The 12772-nt window shown below is 33.7% G+C and overlaps 1 protein-coding gene across 4 annotated transcripts in view; it reads right to left on the bottom strand.

Annotated features, from left to right (window-relative positions):
• Positions 1–1839: 1839 nt before the first annotated feature.
• Positions 1840–12772, bottom strand: part of LOC125809294 (uncharacterized) — an 862104-nt gene continuing 851171 nt past the window's right edge. Inside the window, exon 7 of one of the 4 annotated variants that reach the window (XM_049488951.1) lies at positions 1840–1851. The gene's annotated coding sequence lies outside the window, so the exon portion shown is untranslated. Of the gene's footprint in view, positions 1852–2153; positions 2165–4961; positions 4974–5065; positions 5077–12772 lie in introns of those variants that run through there. The other 3 variants (XM_049488954.1, XM_049488950.1, XM_049488953.1) reach the window with 3 other exon arrangements.

Genomic DNA, 12772 nt, shown 5'->3' with positions numbered 1-12772 from the left:
AAATAAAATTTGAGGGATGATGTACCACTTTTTTTGTTGGTCAAGTATATCTTAAACTTAACATAGATTTAAGACTACTTATATTGTTCAATAGCTAAAGCTTATTAAAAAAATAGTCCAAGTGGTTAATCAACGAACTACATTGAATAAAAAAATATTAATGAAATCATTAAATTACACTAAACGAATTTGGAGAATTAAAAAGAACATTTATAATTATTTCAATATAAATAAAAAGAAAATTAAATTACAAAAAAAATTTAGGAAAATGATTAAAGAGATAATTTTGTCATTTAGGGGTCTTATCCCTTCATTTACTAGGGATAAAATAAGACCATAGATAATGTATAAGCAATTCATGGATTAAATAAAATAATGTAACCAAACAATGTATTAGATGGATTAAATTTTAATCCAAGGACTATTCTATTTAATACCGCCTACCAAATGAGTCCTTAATCTCTTATATGTGGTATAAGTTGTACCGTCACAGAAAACAAGAAAAAGCCCAAAATGGAAAACAAATTTGCTCAAGGGAAACAACACATCCTTCTACTGACCCCTTATAAAATGAAGGGAAAAAAAATATATCTTCAAACTATCGTAAATGGTAGGGTAAATCACATAAATATGCAATATTACAAAAATATTTACCATCTATGGCAATATAATTTTTCTAACTAAATATAACATTTTTTTAGAATTAAAAAATTGTACTGTTTATCTTCCTTCGCCTCTTTCTCTGCCCTTTTTCTCTTCCTCCTCTTCTTTTTTTTATTTTTATTTTTCTTTGTCGTCTCTTTCTGTGTCATTCTTTCTCTTCCTCTTTTTTTTTGAAATTTTCATTCAAATAACTGTTTTTAAATCAGTTTTTGCCCATATTTCACTATTTTTATCCAAAAACACGACGAGAAGAGGAATAGAAAAATCAAAAAATTGTACAATATCATGTTCTCAAATAGAAATTTCAAATCTTTAAAATTATAAAAACAAGAGTTCACCATTGATGGTCATTATAAAGATTCAAATTTTGAATTCATTATTTGAATTTTACGAATTTGTGTTTAGTTTTTTTTTTTTATGACAAAGGAAACCCCCAGTCGCTACCCTTTGGGTAAAACTCCCGCTCCTATGCAATAGCTCGCAAACCACATAGGAGAGGTAACTCGCACTAGGCAAACCTGGTTTGATGAGCTCGACCCAGAAGGCAAACCCCTTGCTTTCGCTGGCAAGGGGTTTTGAACTTGAGACCTTAGTTTGGATAGGTTGTTCCTACAAATAGTTGAAAATGTCGTTTGGAGTTTATATCCCAATTTTAAGAGGGTTTGGTTAAGTTTATAATTGATTTTAGGAGAAATATTAGATTAAAACTCGAAAAAGGTGAAGTTTATGGAACGGTATTGCGATTGTATTAAAGTTGTATTAGATATATTTCATAATTGTATTAAAATTGTATTAAAATCACGAACAATACATTTATAATACATATTACAAACTTCACTCCTTTTTAGTGATATCAACCAACCAAAATAATTTAAATAACACTTTTGTAATACATTTATAACATATGCACAATACATTCGTAATACATATTGCAAACATCACTCATGTTCTTAGTGATACAAACTAAAATAATTTATAACACACATATAATACATGTTTTATTCATGAATAATACAAGTTTAATTCAATATATAGATTATTGTCTTGTCTTTCGTTAGTTACGTTTTTCATTTATTGTTAATTTTCTCTTCTAATTTAACTTTAATATTGTATAATTAATTTTTAATGCAAATTTAATTCATTTTGTAGTTTATTATTTGTTACTGTTAGATTACTTGTTTAATTCATTATTGATATAAGTTTAATTCACTTTATAGATCATTGTCTGGTGTTTCATTAGTTACATTTTTTATCCATGCTTAATTCAACTTTAATATTTGTGTATGCACTTTTAATACAAGTTAATTCATTTTGCAGTTTATTGGTTGATTTGTTATGATTGAATTACTTCTTTAATTTAATTCATTATTGAAACAAGTTTTATTCGGTTTACAAATCACATAATGCTCTTTTGTTTGCTACATTTTGCATTCATGTTTAATTCGCTTCTAATTCAACTATAATATGTGTGTAATACATTTTTTATTCAAGTTTAATTCATTTGACAGTTTATTATGTTTCTTCATTTGTTACAATTAGATTACTTGTCTAATTAATTATTGATACAAGTTTTATTCAGTCTACGATGTTGGGTTATGAAGGTGATTAGGGTGTCATGCGAAAGCTTACAATTGCAAATCATAAGACGATAAATTAGACGACACATAAAATTATACTAAAAGAAATATATTATTGTAGGATATGGCCAATTGGCCTACATAATTAAAAACTAATCAAAAAACATAGAAACTGTAGAGAGAAAATCTCCCCATAAACAAAACTCTTAAAGAACTACATTGTGGATGCTATTGTTTTGTGTTAGAAGAAACAAAACCTATATTTATAGAGTTCTAAAACCTTTTCTTACTAGAAAAAGAGTCCTAAAAGGAGAGAATAAACCAAATATGAAAGAATATTATATTTTCCTTTCAGGAAAAGTAAAAACATTTATGTTAATGTTTTGTCTTTTCTTTTAGAAAAAAATAAACTTAAAATAAGGTAAGAAAATCAGGACAAAACCCTAACAAATCTCCCCTTTTGGCTTGAATTTTCTTGCATCATAATCTTGATCCTCTTTCTTCACACAATCTTCATGTATCACTGCTGCTTACCATGATTTAAAAATTGATATGGGTTAAAATTGGAGCCCTGTGTTAAAAGTGATGAACAGGGTTGAAAGTGGAGCTCATGCGTTAAAAGTAATATGCATGAGTTGAAAGTGGAGCTCATGCGTTAAAAATAAGATTCATGAGTTAAAAGTGGAGCTCATGCGTTAAAAGTAAAGATACATGAGTTAAAAGTGAAGCCCGAACATTAAAGTTTGCAGGGGTTGAAAGTTGGAGCCCATGCTCTAAAATAAACATGAGTTGAAAATTGATTTTGTTTTAAACGATGGAGCAGCAGGATATTGTTGAAAATATATTTGAATTTTTCTCCACATGTAGTAGCACAAAAATCTTCATTATCATCACGTTGATTACACTTGTTGGGTTATGAAGGGTGATTAGGGCGTCATGCAGAAACTTACAATTGCAATCAAGACGGTGATAAATTAGATAACAAATAAAGCGATACTAAAACATAATATTATTAATATGAAAACTAATTTAAAAGAAAAATATTATAACTGTTGAGAGAATAAATCTCCCCATAAACAAAAGTCTCAAACGACTACATTGTGGATTCTATTGTTTTTTTTTTTTCCTTGACAAAGCTTGATCTGTCTTCTTCATTGCATGATAATCTTGTTCTTCACAAAATCTTCATCACTGTTGCTTGCCATGGTTAAAAATAAAATTTAAAATATATGGATTAAAAATGGGTTAAAAATATTTTGTTTTTATTCTTAAAAATTGCAGCAACAGGAATGTTGAAAATATGGTTGAAACTTCTTCTCCACACGTAGTTTGACAAAAAATCTTCATTATCATCAAATTTGTTGCAAATTGATTTGAAACCACTTGAACCTTTCTTCAACCTCGTTGAACCATAGGACCACCGGATCTTTGAACCATGTGCTCTGATACCACTTGTTGGGTTATGAAGGTGATTAGGGTGTCATGCAGAAGCTTACAATTGCAAATCATAAGACGATAAATTAGACGACACATAAAATTATACTAAAAGAAATATATTATTGTAGGATATGGCCAATTGGCCTACATAATTAAAAACTAATCAAAAAACATAGAAACTGTAGAGAGAAAATCTCTCCATAAACAAAACTCTTAAAGAACTACATTGTGGATGCTATTGTTTTGTGTTAGAAGAAACAAAACCTATATTTATAGAGTTCTAAAACCTTTTCTTACTAGAAAAAGAGTCCTAAAAGGAGAGAATAAACCAAATATGAAAGAATATTATATTTTCCTTTCAGGAAAAGTAAAAACATTTATGTTAATGTTTTGTCTTTTCTTTTAGGAAAAAATAAACTTAAAATAAGGTAAGAAAATCAGGACAAAACCCTAACATACGAATCGTTGACTTCTCTTTCGTTTGCGATTAGTTTTGATAGGTTGTTCCTACAATTAGTTAAAAATATCGTTTGGAGTTTATATCTCAATTTTAAGAGGGTTTGGTTAAGTTTAGAATTGACTTTAGGAAAAATATTGGATTGAAGCTCGAAAAGGATGAAGTTTACGGAACTATATCGCATTTGTATTAAAGTTGTATTAGATATGTTTTGTAATTGTATTAAAATTGTATTAAAATCATGAATAATACATCCTACATTTATAATACATATTGCAAACTTCACTCCCTTTTTAATGATATCAGCTAAAATAATTTAGGTAACACACTTATAATATATTTATAATACATGCACAATACATTTTTACTACATATTGCAAACATCACTCACATTCTTAGTGATACAAACCAAAAGTAATATATAAGACACATATAATACATGTTTTATTCATGAATAATACATTTATAATACGTATTGCACACTTTACTCATTTTTTACGGATACCAACAAGAATAATTTAGGTAACACACTAATAATACATTTATAAGATATGCACAATACATTTTTAATACATATTGCAACCATCACTCATTTTCTTAGTTATAAAAGTAAAGATAATTTATAAGATACATATGATATAAGTTTTATTCATGAATAATATGAGTTTAATCCAATTTATGGATTGTTGTCTTGTCTTTTGTTAGTTACGTTTTTCATTCATTCTTAATTCTCTCTTTTAATTCAACTTTAATATTGTGTAATACAATTTTAAAGCAATTTAATTTATTTTGCAATTTTTTGATTTATTTGTTACTATTGGATTACTTGTTTAATTCATTATTAATACAAGTTTAATTTACTCTATTGATCATTGTGTGTAATATATTTTTAATTCAACTTTAATATGTGTGTAATACATTTTTAATTCAAGTTTAATTCATTTTGCAATTTGTTATGTCACTTCATTTGTTACGATTAAATTATTTATTTATTTAATTAATTAATTATTGATACAAATTTTATTCATGCTACGAATCATTCACTACTCTATGAAGAAAGTAGAGAGAGAAACAAAAGGAAAAAAAAAAGCAACTTAAAGAGAGAGAAAGAGCAGCAAAAAGAAAGCAAAAAAGAAAAAAACAACAAAAAGAAAGTAAGAGAGAAAGAGCAACAAAAAGAAAGGAGCGAGCAAGAGAGAAAAATAAAAAAAAATGATAGAGAAAAAAAGAGAAAGAGGCGAGAGAGAAAAATATAATAAAACATATAGTATTATTTTATATTGCTATAAATGGTAATAATTAAATAGTATATCTAAAATAAGAAATTATTTTTTAAAAAGGATCCACTCAAGTAATTAATCCTAAATGGTATGCATGTACTTTGCGTTATACTTTTGGGATATTAGTATCCCTGTCGATAAAAAACTAGAGCATATATGCTCTTCACTCTAACGAAAGACTAAATAGGGACATGTGACACAATCTTATGCGTCAATCCGATATTTAATAAATATCGGGTCGGTGGATAAGATTATGACACGTGTATGTCCGTTAGTATAAATGGTATATATGCTCTAGTTTTTAGACGGTAGGGGTACCAAAAATATGACACGGGGTATCTGCATACCATTTACGATAGTTCAGGGGGTATATTTATCATTTTTCCCTAAAAATGAAAAATTTTCAGTTATCTCATATGTATTCTTCTTCCACATCCATTCAATTGTGTCTTCTTTCCTTTTTCTTTTTACCAATTATAGATTTTACGTAATGAAAAGGGTTTGATCGTTTAGTGGACTTTAGAATATTCAATAATGAAAGAATAAAAATAGAAAAGGGAATAAAATAAATATAAGAATAGTAATGTGGGTTAATGATAATAATCAAGATATAAATAAGTCTATAAAATAGGTAGCCACGTAAAAAAGGATGCAACAATTAACTAAACAATATTATATTTCTCAATTATTATAATGACCTCCACATTAAATAAAATAAACAGTTACATATGTTATATTTGTGGTGGTAGCGATGATAATTAATTAATTTATTTACTTTGCTTGTTTGAAATGAAATGGTCTCATATTTATATATAATTTGAGTAATTGGTAGTGACAATTGCTTTTGGAGAAATTTTCATATTAAGTCATTCATTCATCTCCTTTATTGAAGTTATTATGAAGTGTTATTGACATTTTGTTGAAGTCATAGACAATCATTGTTAAAGCTCGAAGGTTCAAAATTTGAAAATTCCACAAATTAACTTTGTTTGATTGAGTATTGTTGCAAAAGATCAATTACATATGAATGAGCCTAAATATGTGTTAATGTGATTTGATGTAGTTTTTTTTATGTGCTTTTGAATGAATCTGACATTTGAATTCAAAGAAGAAAATGCTGTTCGTTTCGTATAATATTGGATATTATTATTTATGGGTGTTAAATATCTCTTAAGTATAATTTTGTATAATATTACATATTAAATGTATAATATTGTTAGGGGCGGATCCACATGGAGTCCGCCGAATGCTCGAGCACCCATTAACCGCGTCTTGAAATATATATATACTAGTAAATGGAGAACATTCTTCATTAAAAAAATTTAGAATAGAACTTTTCTTATATTTTAATGTTATAGTAATTTTATATAAATATGTTTTTAAGAGTACAGAGGTTATTCAATTGTAGTTTACCATTTGTTTTATTAAAAGAAAAGGCAAAATTACAAATCATAACACTATTTTCTCCTAGTTTACACTTTACATAATTTCATTTTACAGATTCATTAATTTGCTTTTGAAATTTTACAATGGTTAGTTTATTTTTATCATAGATATTCATAGTTACATACTGTCTTTAATTAAAGAGTCAAATAAATATTTTTCTCAATTTTCTTCTTTGCCAATTTCGTTAGTATAACTTATCAATTACTTTCAAAATTGTCACGCCCCGAGCTACCCCCGAGACGCGGACACGAGACCTAGGACCACAAGTGATCCCAAGCTAACCCTACTGGCATAATCATGAACATACTAAAGATAATAAACTGATGCGGAAGCTAAATCATAAATAAACTGAAAAGATGGGGAATACCCATATACTATAACTGAATATATCAAATCTGAGAGTTTAATACAAAAGAAATATCAAAATCAAATACTAAGCTGAATCTAATTATGTCTAAAATAAGCCTCTAAACTGACTAGAAATGTTGGGACATGCCCCAACTAGATCTAACAAAATTGAAACTAAAGACTAAAACCGATAAAGATAAACATGTCACTAGTCCTCGAAGAATGAGGACTCACCACTGATACTGCTGAACTGAAGATCGGGAACCGATCTAAACGTGATCTGGATGCTGAGAACCTGAACCTACATCACGAGAAGATGTAGCGCACGTATTCGTTAATACTTGAAAGGTACTGAGCATGCAGGATAGAGTAAAACTGAAATGACATATAACTGAACAAAGCAATAAAACAATGAAATAATCTGAACATGATATAGATGCTGAAAATACTGAATACTGAGCTAACTGATGCAATGACCAAATTTATAACATGCTGAGACTGAATACTGACTGTACTGAAATATGGTCAATCCAATAGAGTCTGACTGAACTGTGGGAGCTACTAATAACCGACATAAAACCACATGAGCTAAATGTAGAGTCCGATGTATACGCCCCATCGAGAGGACCCAATATACCCTGCCAGAGGTATAAAGTCATGCTGGCGTGATCACTAAACTGATGTTGCCCACAGAGGGGACTTACACCTACGTGGCTCGTAATTCTGGGACTATGGGTACGCTGAATCCTAGTCCAACTCGGTATTATGCTACTCCCAATGAATTAAGTAGTTAACTGGTTATGACTGAATTTCTGTAAATACTGGATAGCTCGAACTGAACATGCAAACTGAGAATGCAACAAATAATCTGATAATGATGCATTCATAAACTGAGGCATGTATAACTGAATACTGAAATATCTCACCTAGCATGTGTAATTCAAGAACTAAAGAAATACATAGCTAGGGTTCTGAAATTCATTCAATAAACTGAGCAATAACATGATAATCTGATTTGGAACATTTAAATAACTAATTCATGATGATCTGTTGAAATTCTAGAAACCCTAGGTCTGTTCATAGTCATGGAATCAAGAATTTGACTGAATTCTAGGGACCTAATCGGCGAAAGGAACCCACTAGTGAAATCCCACATACCTGGTGACGAATTTCACGGAGAAATCTTTCAATTTCGGGGCTGGAACTAATGGAACCTTGCTGCGTTCTTGAACTAGGGTTCTCGACCTTTTTCTCCTCTCTTGATTCTAATTTTCTATGTTTTGATTAATGATTTTGACTAAGGTAAGTTCTAGTTATGTTTCTAGGCTTAAACTGACTAAAATTTCATGATTTAGGGTCTAAACGACGTATCTTAGGGGTTAAACGAAATAGGAAAAGACCAAAAGACCCCTGACTTAGCTGCTGTCGAAGTGCCCGACGGACTGGACTGACGGGCCGTCATTCAATCGATGGTTCGTCGATTGGATCCGTAGGTCGAGTCTGCCCGATAGGGCTTCACTAAAACGAGCATAACTTTTTACTCGGAGGTTGGAATTTAGCAAACTCGGTGGAGTTGGAAAGATAATTCAATTATCTATCTAACCATAGGTAATGGGACACATAACTCATTTTGTGCTAAGAGTTATGAGCATCTGAAGCTGACCCATCAACAATTTTCAGCTAACTGGTTGCTGACCCTCATCTACTGTCAAACCTACGGACCGTGGATTGATTGACGGTTCGTGATGGTCAACCATAGTTTGTGTCAGAGGCTGGGTAAAGGAGGTCTTGATCCACGGACATAGACCACAGATTGTTGTCTGATCTACGGACCGTGGGTCTGTCCGTGAGTCAAGACTTAGCCGATTTTTCTGAGCTTGGCTGGGGAGGGATTGCAGTGGTGAACAACGGACCACCAGCACGGGCCGTGGTCTGACCTACGGTCCGTGGATGGCAACCGTGGGTTGCACCTGCAATTTCTCAAAATCTGCATTTTTGGCCTGATTCGAATACGGGGTGTTACATTATCACCCCCTTGGGACCATTCGTCCTCGAATGAAGTCTAATTTAGCTGAAATAGAGGGAGAGGGCTGCAATCCCTACCACTAAACACTGAGAACTGAATTTCTAACTTAACTGAGTTCCAAGAACATGCAAATACGCTTAAAATGCAAGTACAAACTGAAGGAACATGATTCTAAGACTGAATTTACGCATGAATGATTGAAAACCTGAAGAGGAACTATTACCTCAAGCTGGAATGGAATCGGAAGGAAAGAGGTGAGGATACTTGGACTTCATGGCTGCTTCTGCTTCCCAAGTAGCTCCCTCTACGGACTGACTCCTCCACAAAACCTTGACTGAAGCGACTTCTTTGTTTCTCAACCTTCTAACCTGACGATCGAGAATCTCAACTGGTACATCCTCATATGAAAGGCTATCTTTCATGGCCACACTCTCTAATGGTACTATGGATGCTGGATCACCCACACACTTCTTCAAAAGAGAAATGTGAAAGACTGGATGTACTGCTGCTAAGTCTGCTGGCAACTCTAACTCATAAGCCACTTTACCAATCCTTTTCAAGATCCGGTAAGGGCCTACATATCTGGGACTGAGCTTCCCTTTCTTGCCAAATCTCATCACCCCCTTCATGGGTGACACTTTTAGGAAAACCCAATCATTAACTTGGAACTCTAGTTCCCTTCTTCTCACATCTGCATAAGACTTCTGGCGACTCTGAGCAGTCTTAAGTCTTTCTCTAATGAGTTGCAGTTTCTCCATAGCATCAAGGACTGAATCTGGTCTTATCAAGGCTGCTTCACCTACTTCAAACCAACCAACTGGAGATCTACATCTACGCCCATACAATGCCTCATAAGGGGCCATCTGAATGTTGGAATGGTAACTATTGTTGTAGGCGAACTCAATCAGAGGAAGGTGATCATCCCAACTACCCTTGAAGTCGATCACACAAGCTCTCAACATGTCCTCTAAGGTCTGAATGGTACGCTCTGCCTGACCATCCGTCTGTGGATGAAATGTTGTGCTAAGGTTAACCTGAGTACCAAGACCCTTCTGAAATGACTTCCAGAAATGAGAGGTAAACTGAGGACCTGTATCTGAGATGATAGACAAAGGAACCCCATGCAACCTCACAATCTCATTAATGTAAAGCTTGGCGTAATCCTCCGCCGAATCTGTAGTCTTGACCGCCAAAAAATGAGAAGACCTGTGATGAAGTCTATGTTGATCACTTCCCACTTTCAAGTAGGAATGTCAATCTCTTGAGTCATACCTGCTGGTTTCTGATGTTTTACCTTGACTTGCTGGCAATTGGGGCACTTAGCCACAAAATTTGCTATATCTCTTTTCATACCATTCCACCAATAGACTTCCCGCAGATCACGGTACATCTTAGTGGCGCCTGGATGAATAGAATATCTGGAATTGTGGGCTTCTGTGAGAATATGTTGTCTCAATTCACCCACATCAGGAACACACAATCTACCTTGATAGCGAAGTACACCATTTCCCCCTTGGGAGAAAACCTCCACTCTCTGATTGTGGACTGCACCCTTAAGTTCATTCAAGATTGGATCACTATCTTGCTTTTCCTTAACCTCTACTACCAAAGAAGATTCTGCCCCATTCTGAACCGTTACACCACCATCTGATATGCTCATAAGACGAACTCCTAGGCGAGCAAGTCTGTGAACATCCTTTGTTAGCTCTCTTATTTCTTCCTCAACATGTGCTACACTACCCATAGATAGTCTGCTAAGGGCATCTGCTACTACATTTGCCTTACCAGGATGGTAATTCACACTCATATCATAATCTTTGAGGAACTCTAGCCATCTTCTCTGGCAAAGATTTAACTCTTTCTGGGTGAACACATATTGAAGGCTTTTATGGTCTGTGAACACCATACAAGTAATGTCTCCAAATCTTAAGTGCAAACACCACTGTTGCTAGCTCAAGGTCATGAGTTGGGTAGTTCTTATCATGCACCTTAAGTTGTCTGGAAGCATAAGCTATAACCTTACCTCGCTGCATCAACACACAACCTAGGCCGATCCTGGATGCATTCACATAACCATCTGAACCCTTTGGTAGAGTCAAGACGTGAGCTGTAGTCAACCTAGTTTTCAATGTCTCCAAATCTTAAGTGCAAACACCACTGTTGCTAGCTCGAGGTCATGAGTTGGGTAGTTCTTATCATGCACCTTAAGTTGTCTGGAAGCATAAGCTATAACCTTACCTCGCTGCATCAACACACAACCTAGGCCGATCCTGGATGTATCACAATAGATCACATAACCATCTGAACCCTCTGGTAGAGTCAAGACGTGAGCTGTAGTCAACCTAGTTTTCAATTCTGCAAAGCTTTTCTCACAATCATCTGACCACTGAAACTTGACCATCTTCTGAGTCAACCTAGTCAATGGTGAGGCTATGGATGAAAATCTTTCCACAAACCTTCTGTAATAACCTGCTAGACCTAAGAAACTTCTGATATCTGTAGCAGAGGTAGGTCTAGGCCATTGTTTCACTGCTTGTATCTTCTGGGAATCTACTCAATTCCTTCACTAGACACAATATGCCCAAAGAAGGCAACTGATTGTAACCAAAACTCCACTTGTTAAATTTTGCAAGTAACTGGCGATCTTTGAGAGTTTGCAGAACAACTCTCAAATGACTTGCATTTTCTTCCTCATTCCTAGAGTAAATGAGGATATCATTAATAAAGACGATAACAACAAGTCCAAGTACTGCTTGAACACTCTGTTCATCAAATCCATGAAAGCTGCAGGGGCATTGGTTAGTCCAAATGACATGACTACAAATTCATAATGACCATACCGAGTTCTGAAGGCTGTCTTCGGAATGTCACTATCTCTGACTCTAACCTGATGATAACCTATCTGAGGTCTATCTTCGAGAAATGACTAGCAGCCTGAAGTTGGTCGAACAAGTCATCAATCCTGGGGATGGGATACTTATTCTTGATTGTGACTTTGTTCAACTCCTATAGTCAATACACATTCTGAGAGAACCATCTTTCTTCTTTAAAACAATACTGGTGCACCCCATGGCGAAATACTAGTTTGATGAAGCCCTTATCTAGAAGGTCTTTCAACTGCTCTTTCAATTCCTTAAGCTCAGCTGGAGCCATTTTGTAAGGAAGAATAGAGATAGGCTGGGTATCTGGAAGGAGATCAATTCCAAAGTCGATTTCCCTATCGGGAGGAAATCCGGGAAGATCTTCTGGAAACGCTTCTGGAAACTCATTGACTACAGGAACTGACTCAAGAGTTGGGGATTCAGAACTAGAATCCTTAACCCAAACTAGATGATAGAGATAACCCTTAGAAATCATCTTTCTGGCCTTAAGGTAAGAAATGAATCGACCCATAGGCGCTAAGCTACTACCTTCCATTCTAGATTGGTTCGTCTGGAACTGAAAACGAATAATCCTATGTCTACAATGACTGAGGCATAACATGAATAATGTAACCAATCCAATGCTAAAATGACATCGAAGTCTACTGATGTGACTT

Source organism: Solanum verrucosum, unplaced genomic scaffold (genome assembly GCF_900185275.1).
Source record: "Solanum verrucosum unplaced genomic scaffold, falcon-dt-bn FXZP01000062.1, whole genome shotgun sequence".
Classification (NCBI taxonomy): Eukaryota; Viridiplantae; Streptophyta; class Magnoliopsida; order Solanales; family Solanaceae; genus Solanum; species Solanum verrucosum.
The sequence above is the reverse complement of the archived record's forward strand: the minus strand, read 5'-3'. Positions and strand labels throughout refer to the sequence as shown.